The following is an 8311-nucleotide window of genomic DNA, read 5'->3' on the forward strand; positions in this document are numbered from 1 at the left end:
AAGGGCTTTGGAAAACATATGGATTTACAGAGTTAAACATGAGAGCAACTCTAAGTCTCCAAGATATAAAGCCAGATTAGTAGTGAAAGGTTTGCGTCAAACAAAGGGTGTTGATTTTAATGATATCTTCTCACATGTTGTAAAGATGTCATCAATTAGAATTGTGTTGAGTTTGGTTGCTACTCTTGATTTAGAGGTTAAGAAAATGGATGTGAAAACAACTTTATTTCACGGTGATTTGGAGGAAGAGATCTACATGAAACAAACCGATGATTTTCAAGTTAAAGGTAAAGAAGATCATGTGTGTAGATTGAGAAAGAGTTTATATGGGTTGAAGCAAGCTCCAAGGCAGTGGTACAAGATGTTTGAGTCTATTATGTGTGATCGAGGATACCAGAAGACTACTTCAGATCATTGCATCTTTGTTAGAAAATTTTCTAACAATGACTTCATTATCCTATTATTATATTGATGATATGCTTATTGTAGGGAAAAATATTTCTAACATTAATAGGTTAAAGAAGTAATTGGGGGAGTCATTTTCCATGAAAGACATGGGAGCAGCTAAATAGATTCTTGGCATTAGAATCATGTGTGACATAAAAGAGAAGAAACTTTGGATGTCACAAGAACACTATATCAAAAGAGTGTTGCAAAGATTCAAAATGGAAAGTTCTAAGGAAGTAAGCACTCCTCTCGCCACTCATTTCAAGTTGAGTTATAATCAAAGTCCTTCAAGTGAAGATGAAGTGTTTGCTATGAAACATGTTCCTTATGCATCTGTTGTGGATAGTTTAATGTATGCAATGGTGTATACAAGACCATATATAGCACATTTTGTTGGTACAACCAATAGATTTTTATCAAATCCAGGTAGAGAGCATTGGAATGTTGTAAAGTGGATTTTAAGGTATCTTCGCGATACTACTTCTGCAAGACTTTGTTTTGGAGGAGATAAACCTACTCTAATGGGATACTCTGACTCTGATATGGCTAGAGACATTGATTCCAAAAAGTCCACTTTGGGCTACATGGTTAAATTTGCAGGAGGAATTGTGGCTTGACAGTCTAAATTGCTAAAGTGTGTAACACTGTCTACTACAGATGTTGAGTTCATTACAATTACCAAAGCATGCAAAGAGTTACTATGGTTGAAGAAACTTTTGTAGGAGATTGGGTTTTTTCAAGACAAATATGCGTTATTTGTTGATAGTTAAAACACTATTCATCTTGGTAAGAATCCGACTTTTCATAATAGGTCCAAACACATTGATGTGAGATATCGTTGGATACGTGATGTTTTGGATGCTAAGTTGTTGGAGTTACCTAAAGTTCATACAAAGGATAATGGTTCTGATATGATGACTAAAGCATTATCAAAATGGAAAATTGAAGCTTGTTGTGATATTGTCGGTTTGGCGATTTCCTCCACATAGTTGTGAAAGAGAGATTTATTGGGTTTTGGCTTCCTTCCTATGTGGAGAAAGACCCAAATATGATTAGCTCATTTGTCTTAGTTATTTAATTGTAGAGGATAAATTTAAGATTGAGAGAGATAGAGAGAAAATAAGGATTCAAAAGAGAGAAAATAGGAGAAAAACCCATTCCTGTTTTTCTGCAACCACCCCCACTAAATCAACAATTCCCATTTCGTTAACCATCGATTCGAGCTCAAATTTAGAGGGAAGGTTCGTGACATATATATCTAACTTTTGACAATTCAGAATCTCAAATAAACGTCCGAGGTAAGACTTATCTTCTTTGCACTGAAGTTGCATAATAGAGAAAAATTTCAGCTTTTTGATTCTTATTTGTAAGCTAGTTTATATTGTGATTTGCGGTTGTTAGAACTAGTTTGTGAATCACTTTAAGACTCTCTTATAGCCTTAGTTGATTATAGTGGAGTTATTTTTTTGGTCTGGACGACTCATGGTTTTTTACTCTTATATTGAGAGGTTTTCCACGTTAAAAATATTGGTGTTCTTTTGTGTCTTTATTTACTTGATTTGTCGTCTTATATTTGTTGTTGATTCTCAAGGTTCCTACAAGTATAGAGAATTTTATATCCGCCGCATATTGTTATGTTATTGTATCTTAATTTCTCATCCATGAGAGCTAGCAGATAGTGGTCAAATGAAAGAGGTGGTGGTGGTGATGGAGGAGGTGGTTGAGACCTTTTCCTACTTCTTCATAGAGGATCATATGAAGAATATGAATTGGATGTTTGATGATATATGTGAAAAGGTGGGAGGAACGAATTTGGTGATTATGGAAGTGTAATGATAAGTGGTAGGTTATTATAAAATTCAACATAAAATAAAGCGTAAATTAAAATGACTTGATTATTGAAGTAATAGTGGTCATCATCATAAAGAGAGAATGTAACATAATTAGCTAAGAGTATTTAGATATGAGTTTTGCAATCTCTACTTTACATTTTTATAGATGAAAAACTTTCTTACCGGCATATTTTCATTATTCTTCTTCTTATTATCATTAGTGTTTAATTTTAACTATGATACATGAACACGTAAAATATAGACGAGTTATTTACTTTACCTTTTTATAGATGAAAAACTTTCTTACGTGCATATTTTCATTCATTCTTCTTATTATTATCATTAGTGTTTAATTTTAACTATAATACATGAACATGCAAAATATAGACGAGTTATTTGTTGTAATTAATTTCTAATTGCAATTATTTGATAATAATATAACCATACACCAAATTATAATTTAATAAATGATTAAAACAAAAATAATGTATATCTCAAATGGACATAGTTAGCTAAATCCGAAGGAATTTTTTATATAAGTTGTCGCCATTACTAATAGAAGCTTTCATTTTTCATGATGAAATATTACTAGTAGTTTCAAAAATAATTTTAAAAATAAATAGAAATAAATAAAGGAGGAGAAAATTCAAAGCTGGCTAATTAACAATAGTCTAAAGTAAATAATTCATGAATTATTTTAATCAGTTAATCAATTAAATACATGTATTAACCCATTAACCAAACTAAAATATAAAATTTGGAAATTCTATATCACTTGATCGATTGTTAACCTTCTTAATTAATTAGGAGGCACTACATTTTGATTCTAATTGATTAGAAATACATTTTAATTGATTGGAAAATATATAGTACATTCCTAATTGATTAGACAAGTTTCCAATCAATTAAGTGTTTATCATGATTGGTTTTAAGAGATTTAACAAAAGAAATAATAGGTTTAAAAACATTGTGTGCGTGCGCGCATGCACGTGTAGTGACTTAGTATCTTAAGACTTTCTTTTTTTACATTTATAATTAAACTAATAGAACTAAGAAAAATTCTAAGAGCGTGACTATTCAAGCTTTCACATTTTCACACCTTTATAACCTTCAAGCTTCAAGATCATAACTTTGAGTCTTCAAGATCATTTTCTTGATTCAATAATTTCTAGTAAAAAACTTGATATCTTTGACTAATAAGTATTGATATGTTTCTTCTTTTATTTGATGCCATCATTAAGAATCATTTGAATAAAAATCATAATCAATACATCTCTGATAGATGTCATCAACATACTTGGAAAATGTCATCAATATAAATTGACAATTGTCATCATTAAAACCACGTTGTTACCTACCTAACATATACAACCATATTATCCTCTTTTTTCATGATGACAACGTATCTCTCAGAGAAATGGTAAAACATAAGAGATAAATAAAATATTTGAAGTGGATAAACTCCCACTCACATCTAAACAAAGTATATTCTACTCCCTAGGGAGTATTCTTATCCCCTTTTTGTATTATAAAAATGGCAGGAAATTAAAGAAGACGAATAAATAGATAGACATCACATTGAACCCAATATTAGCTCATATAAAAAGAATGAATTAGCTGATAAGTGTCATACCCCCTACCTTTCACAATGATCATATAGGTCACTAATCTTAATCATTTGCATATCTTCATAAACATTCATTTCATCTGCATAAGCATGGTTCAACACAAGAGGACAAGTGACTTGGATTCACAACTTGGTTCTTGCACCTAGTGGAAACTAGGGTTTCCCAACAACTTGAGGTGGCTCAATCAATCAAATCCTAACTTGGAGATAACTCTTGGTGCTTGGGTATTGAACATATACTTGATGTGTCAGTTGTGGCTTCTTGAGGAAGCAAAACCCTAGTTTGGGAGATTCCTACTTAATCATGGTGTCCCTAAACCCTACTCATGTATCTTGCCTTTGTGTGGGTCTATCACCCTGATTCCATCTTTCATTCCACTGTAGTTTGGTTCTTTTGATTGGCCAAGTTTCATCCAACCTCTTGAGCATAGTTCATACCCGTGGATTCTCTTGCTATTGAACCCATAAACTCCATGCTCCCACATGTGCATCATAAGCTTATGTCCTTAGGTTTATGCCTAAGTACATGTTGTGCTATTTCATCTGGTCATTCTTATGCCTAATCCAAGGTCATGTCTTGCCTAATACCATTTCATCTGGTCAATTTCATTCAAGTCTATTGCATAGCATTTTCTATGCTTGGTGCTTGGTGGATCTTTGGGTGGGTTCATGCTTAACATTTTCCCAACCAAAGTTTGCTAAAGCCTAATGTGATTCCATTCAAGCGTTGATTATATCCTTTGATTCATGATTGGTGGTTTATTCATGATATGGCTTTATTCATTAGCCATGTTTATGTGATCAGTTCAAGTCATGTCCATAGTTTATCATCATCCATTTCAATTCATTACAATCCATGTTCAAGTTATCAATCAAGTTCATATTCAAATCCATCATACATTTCAAGTCATGGTCATCAAATTCATTCATTTTAAATTCAATTCACTCAAGATCATACAAGTATCATTTCCATTCATAAGCCATCCATTTCATTCATATAAGTTCAATTTTCATTACATATTCATCATAAATGTCTAAACATTGGAAAAAGTACCAAAAATCTAGGTGTTGACCAAATGTTGACTTTGGTCAATAATTGACTTTTTGGTCAACTTTGGCCAAAGTCAACCCAATCCCTTTTCCATCCTAATCCAATCTTCGATCTTTGGTTGATCTTTTGTAGATGGATACTTCAAATTCCAAATACCCTACATGAACCACTAATCCAATTTCAATTCCAATTTAAACCATTACCATTCTAATTTCAAAATTCAATCATTTCATACAACTATCTCATACAACTTTCAATTCCAAAAATTACATACATTCACCTCCAATTACATTCACCAATTCATGGAACCATGTCAATGCATTCCAATTCACTTTCTTATACATTTTCACATTCAACCATTGTTATTTTTTCACAATTTCAATTCCAAACGTACATTATAAAGACCCAATATTTTACATGACATCACAACACTTCAAGTACTCCATGAGCTGCCCAAAGCCATGTTATAATCCATATGCTTCCATTCATGCCCTAGCATTACAAGTTTAACACAAACATAGTCATAACATAATCCAAACCAATTAATACAATTTCAAACCAAAACCAAGATAACCAACCAATGTGGAAATACACTTCCAAAGCAACCTGCAAATCAATTCAATAAGCCAGGAAATTCAACAATATTTTAACATTTTAACTAATTGAAGCAATCAATAAATTTCATAACAGTAAGACTGGCAGAGTATTAACCATAGCTGATTGTTTCCAACTTCCTAATAAAACAGAAATTAACAAAAAAAATCAGTTAACAGTTCATCAAACCATATAATAGATCCTAATAGAATTCTTCCAATCCAGCTAACCTCCAAATACATTCCTAATATACCCCTCTCATAACTCTATAAATTCATCAACACTGCATACTTTGTATTCTCTCGATTCCCTCTCAATTTTCCAATTTCACTATCCCTCTCAATTTTCCCAATCAAAGTTTCCCTCTCAATTCATTCATAAAATCTTCACTCTAAAAAATCTCTCAATTTTCTTCATGGCGACCTCTGAAGCACCGATACGGATATTGTGAAGAAGTACTAGTACCCGTTACTTGATCGGTATTGGTACACGTACTGTACGCACCGTAACAATACCCTACTTTTTTTATTAAAAAATTTTTGGTACTGCAATGGTACGACCGCGGTACTGTAGCGGTACTTAAATACTATTTTATCTTTTAATTGGGCCTGATCCGATCTATAATCTAGATGATTTTAGGGTTTTAATTTTTTTTATATATATAAATCCGTGATTGTGATAATAGAATATACTTCTTTCATCTAACAAATCGGCAACTGCATAAAAAATTATCAATTTTGCAGTTACTTATAAAAAGGTACTAGTACTACATACGGCTTTTTCTAACTTTTTATGAACATGATATTATAATAACACTATATAATAGTCTATACTACATAGTTACCTATATTATATGATAGTCTATATTACATAGGTTATATTGTATTTTCTTTTCTTACTCATATCAATCATAACAAATATTGATAGTAGAGGCTTGTTTGTATCCGATATAAATATAATAGATTGATCAGTATAATAAATTATTGTTTGATAGTACAGGCTGTACGCAAAATTATATAGGATGCAAACAATAAATTATTATATGATAGTACATGCTATACCATCCTATATAAATATAATAGTCTATACTCATATTATAATTAATTTTACTCATATTATAATTAATTTATTATAAAATATATAGCACAGAAAATTATAGTAGATAATATAGTAAGTTTATATTAATCATATAATATTATTTATAAGGATTTTTTTTTTAATTTTGTTGTAGATGTTTTCCCAAAGTAATAATGTTAGTGGAGGAAGTAGGACAAACAATGATGTTACGCATTTGATGGATAAATATACAAGTGGAACAGGAAGTACCGATAATGATTATCCTCTTAAGGCTTATGTGACGACTTTTCAAAATAGGAATGAAGGAAAGAGAAATAATGCAACTTGGCGGTACAACTATTGCAATGTAACCTTTGAAGGTTCTTATTTTAGAATAAGAAGTCATTTATTGAAAGAAAAGGGAAATGGAATAATTTGTTGTTCAAAAGTGACCAATGAATATTTGGCTGAGATGAAAGAACTTGATATGATTGCTACTGACAAAGCAAGGCAAACAAAGCTCGTACAAGTTCCTTTTCCGAATGGAACTACAAGTTTGAATCCGCCTATTGATATGAGTAAGAAAAGAAGAAGAAGTGATGGACCTTTAGCAAATGCATTTAATAACGAGGCTAGAGATCATCTATCATCTGAAATAGCTAGACTATTTTATTCTGCTGATTTTCCATTCAATGTAGCCAAAAATCCTTACTTTATCAGTGCATTCACTTATGCAGCAAACAATTCTATATATGGCTACCTTCCTCCAAGTTATAATTCCATAAGGACTACAATGTTACAAAGAGAAAAAACCAACATATTAAAACTACTCCAACCAATTAAAGATACTTGGCCAGAAAAAGGTGTGAGCATAGTTACAGATGGTTGGACAGATGCCCAAAGAAGACCATTGATTAACTTTATGGCAATTTCGAGTTATGGACCAATGTTCTTGAAGGCTATTGATGGGACATGAGAGTACAAAGATAAATACTATATTGCTACTCTAATTTTGCATACAATTGAAGAGGTTGAAGCAGAAAATGTTGTTCAAATCATTACTGATAATGCCCCTGTTTGCAAGGCTGCTGGTTCAATTGTTGAAGGAACATATCCTCGTATATTTTGGACACCATGTGTAGTGCACACATTGAATCTAGCTCTAAAAAGTATATGTGCACCAAAAAATACACCAAGTAACGAAGTTGTTTATCTTAAGTGTAAATGGATATCTGCTATTGCTGAAGATGGTTTTTATATTAAATTTTTTATTATGAATCACTCCATGAGATTTGCTATGTTCAAAGAATTTGTGCATTTGATGTTTCTTTCTATTTCGGAAACAAGATTTGCATCAGTTATTGTTATGCTTAAGAGGTTTAAAACTATTAATAAGGGTCTCTTAACTTTGGTAATTAGTGAACAATGGTTTGAATATAGAGAAGATGACGTCCAAAAGGTGGCCTTTGTGAAAGAAACAATTTTAAATGATCAATGGTGGGATAAAGTTGATTATATTCTAAGATTTACAGAGCCTATCTATGGCATGCTTCGTTCTTGTGATACCGATGAGTCAAACCTTCATTTGGTTTATGAGAAGTGGGATTCTATGATTGAGAAAGTCAAATTAGCAATATATAATCAAAGAGGGAAAAGAGTTGAGTCAATATTCATCCTTTTATGATATGGTGTATAATATCCTAA

Source organism: Lathyrus oleraceus, chromosome 6 (assembly GCF_024323335.1).
Source record: "Lathyrus oleraceus cultivar Zhongwan6 chromosome 6, CAAS_Psat_ZW6_1.0, whole genome shotgun sequence".
Taxonomy (NCBI): Eukaryota; Viridiplantae; Streptophyta; class Magnoliopsida; order Fabales; family Fabaceae; genus Lathyrus; species Lathyrus oleraceus.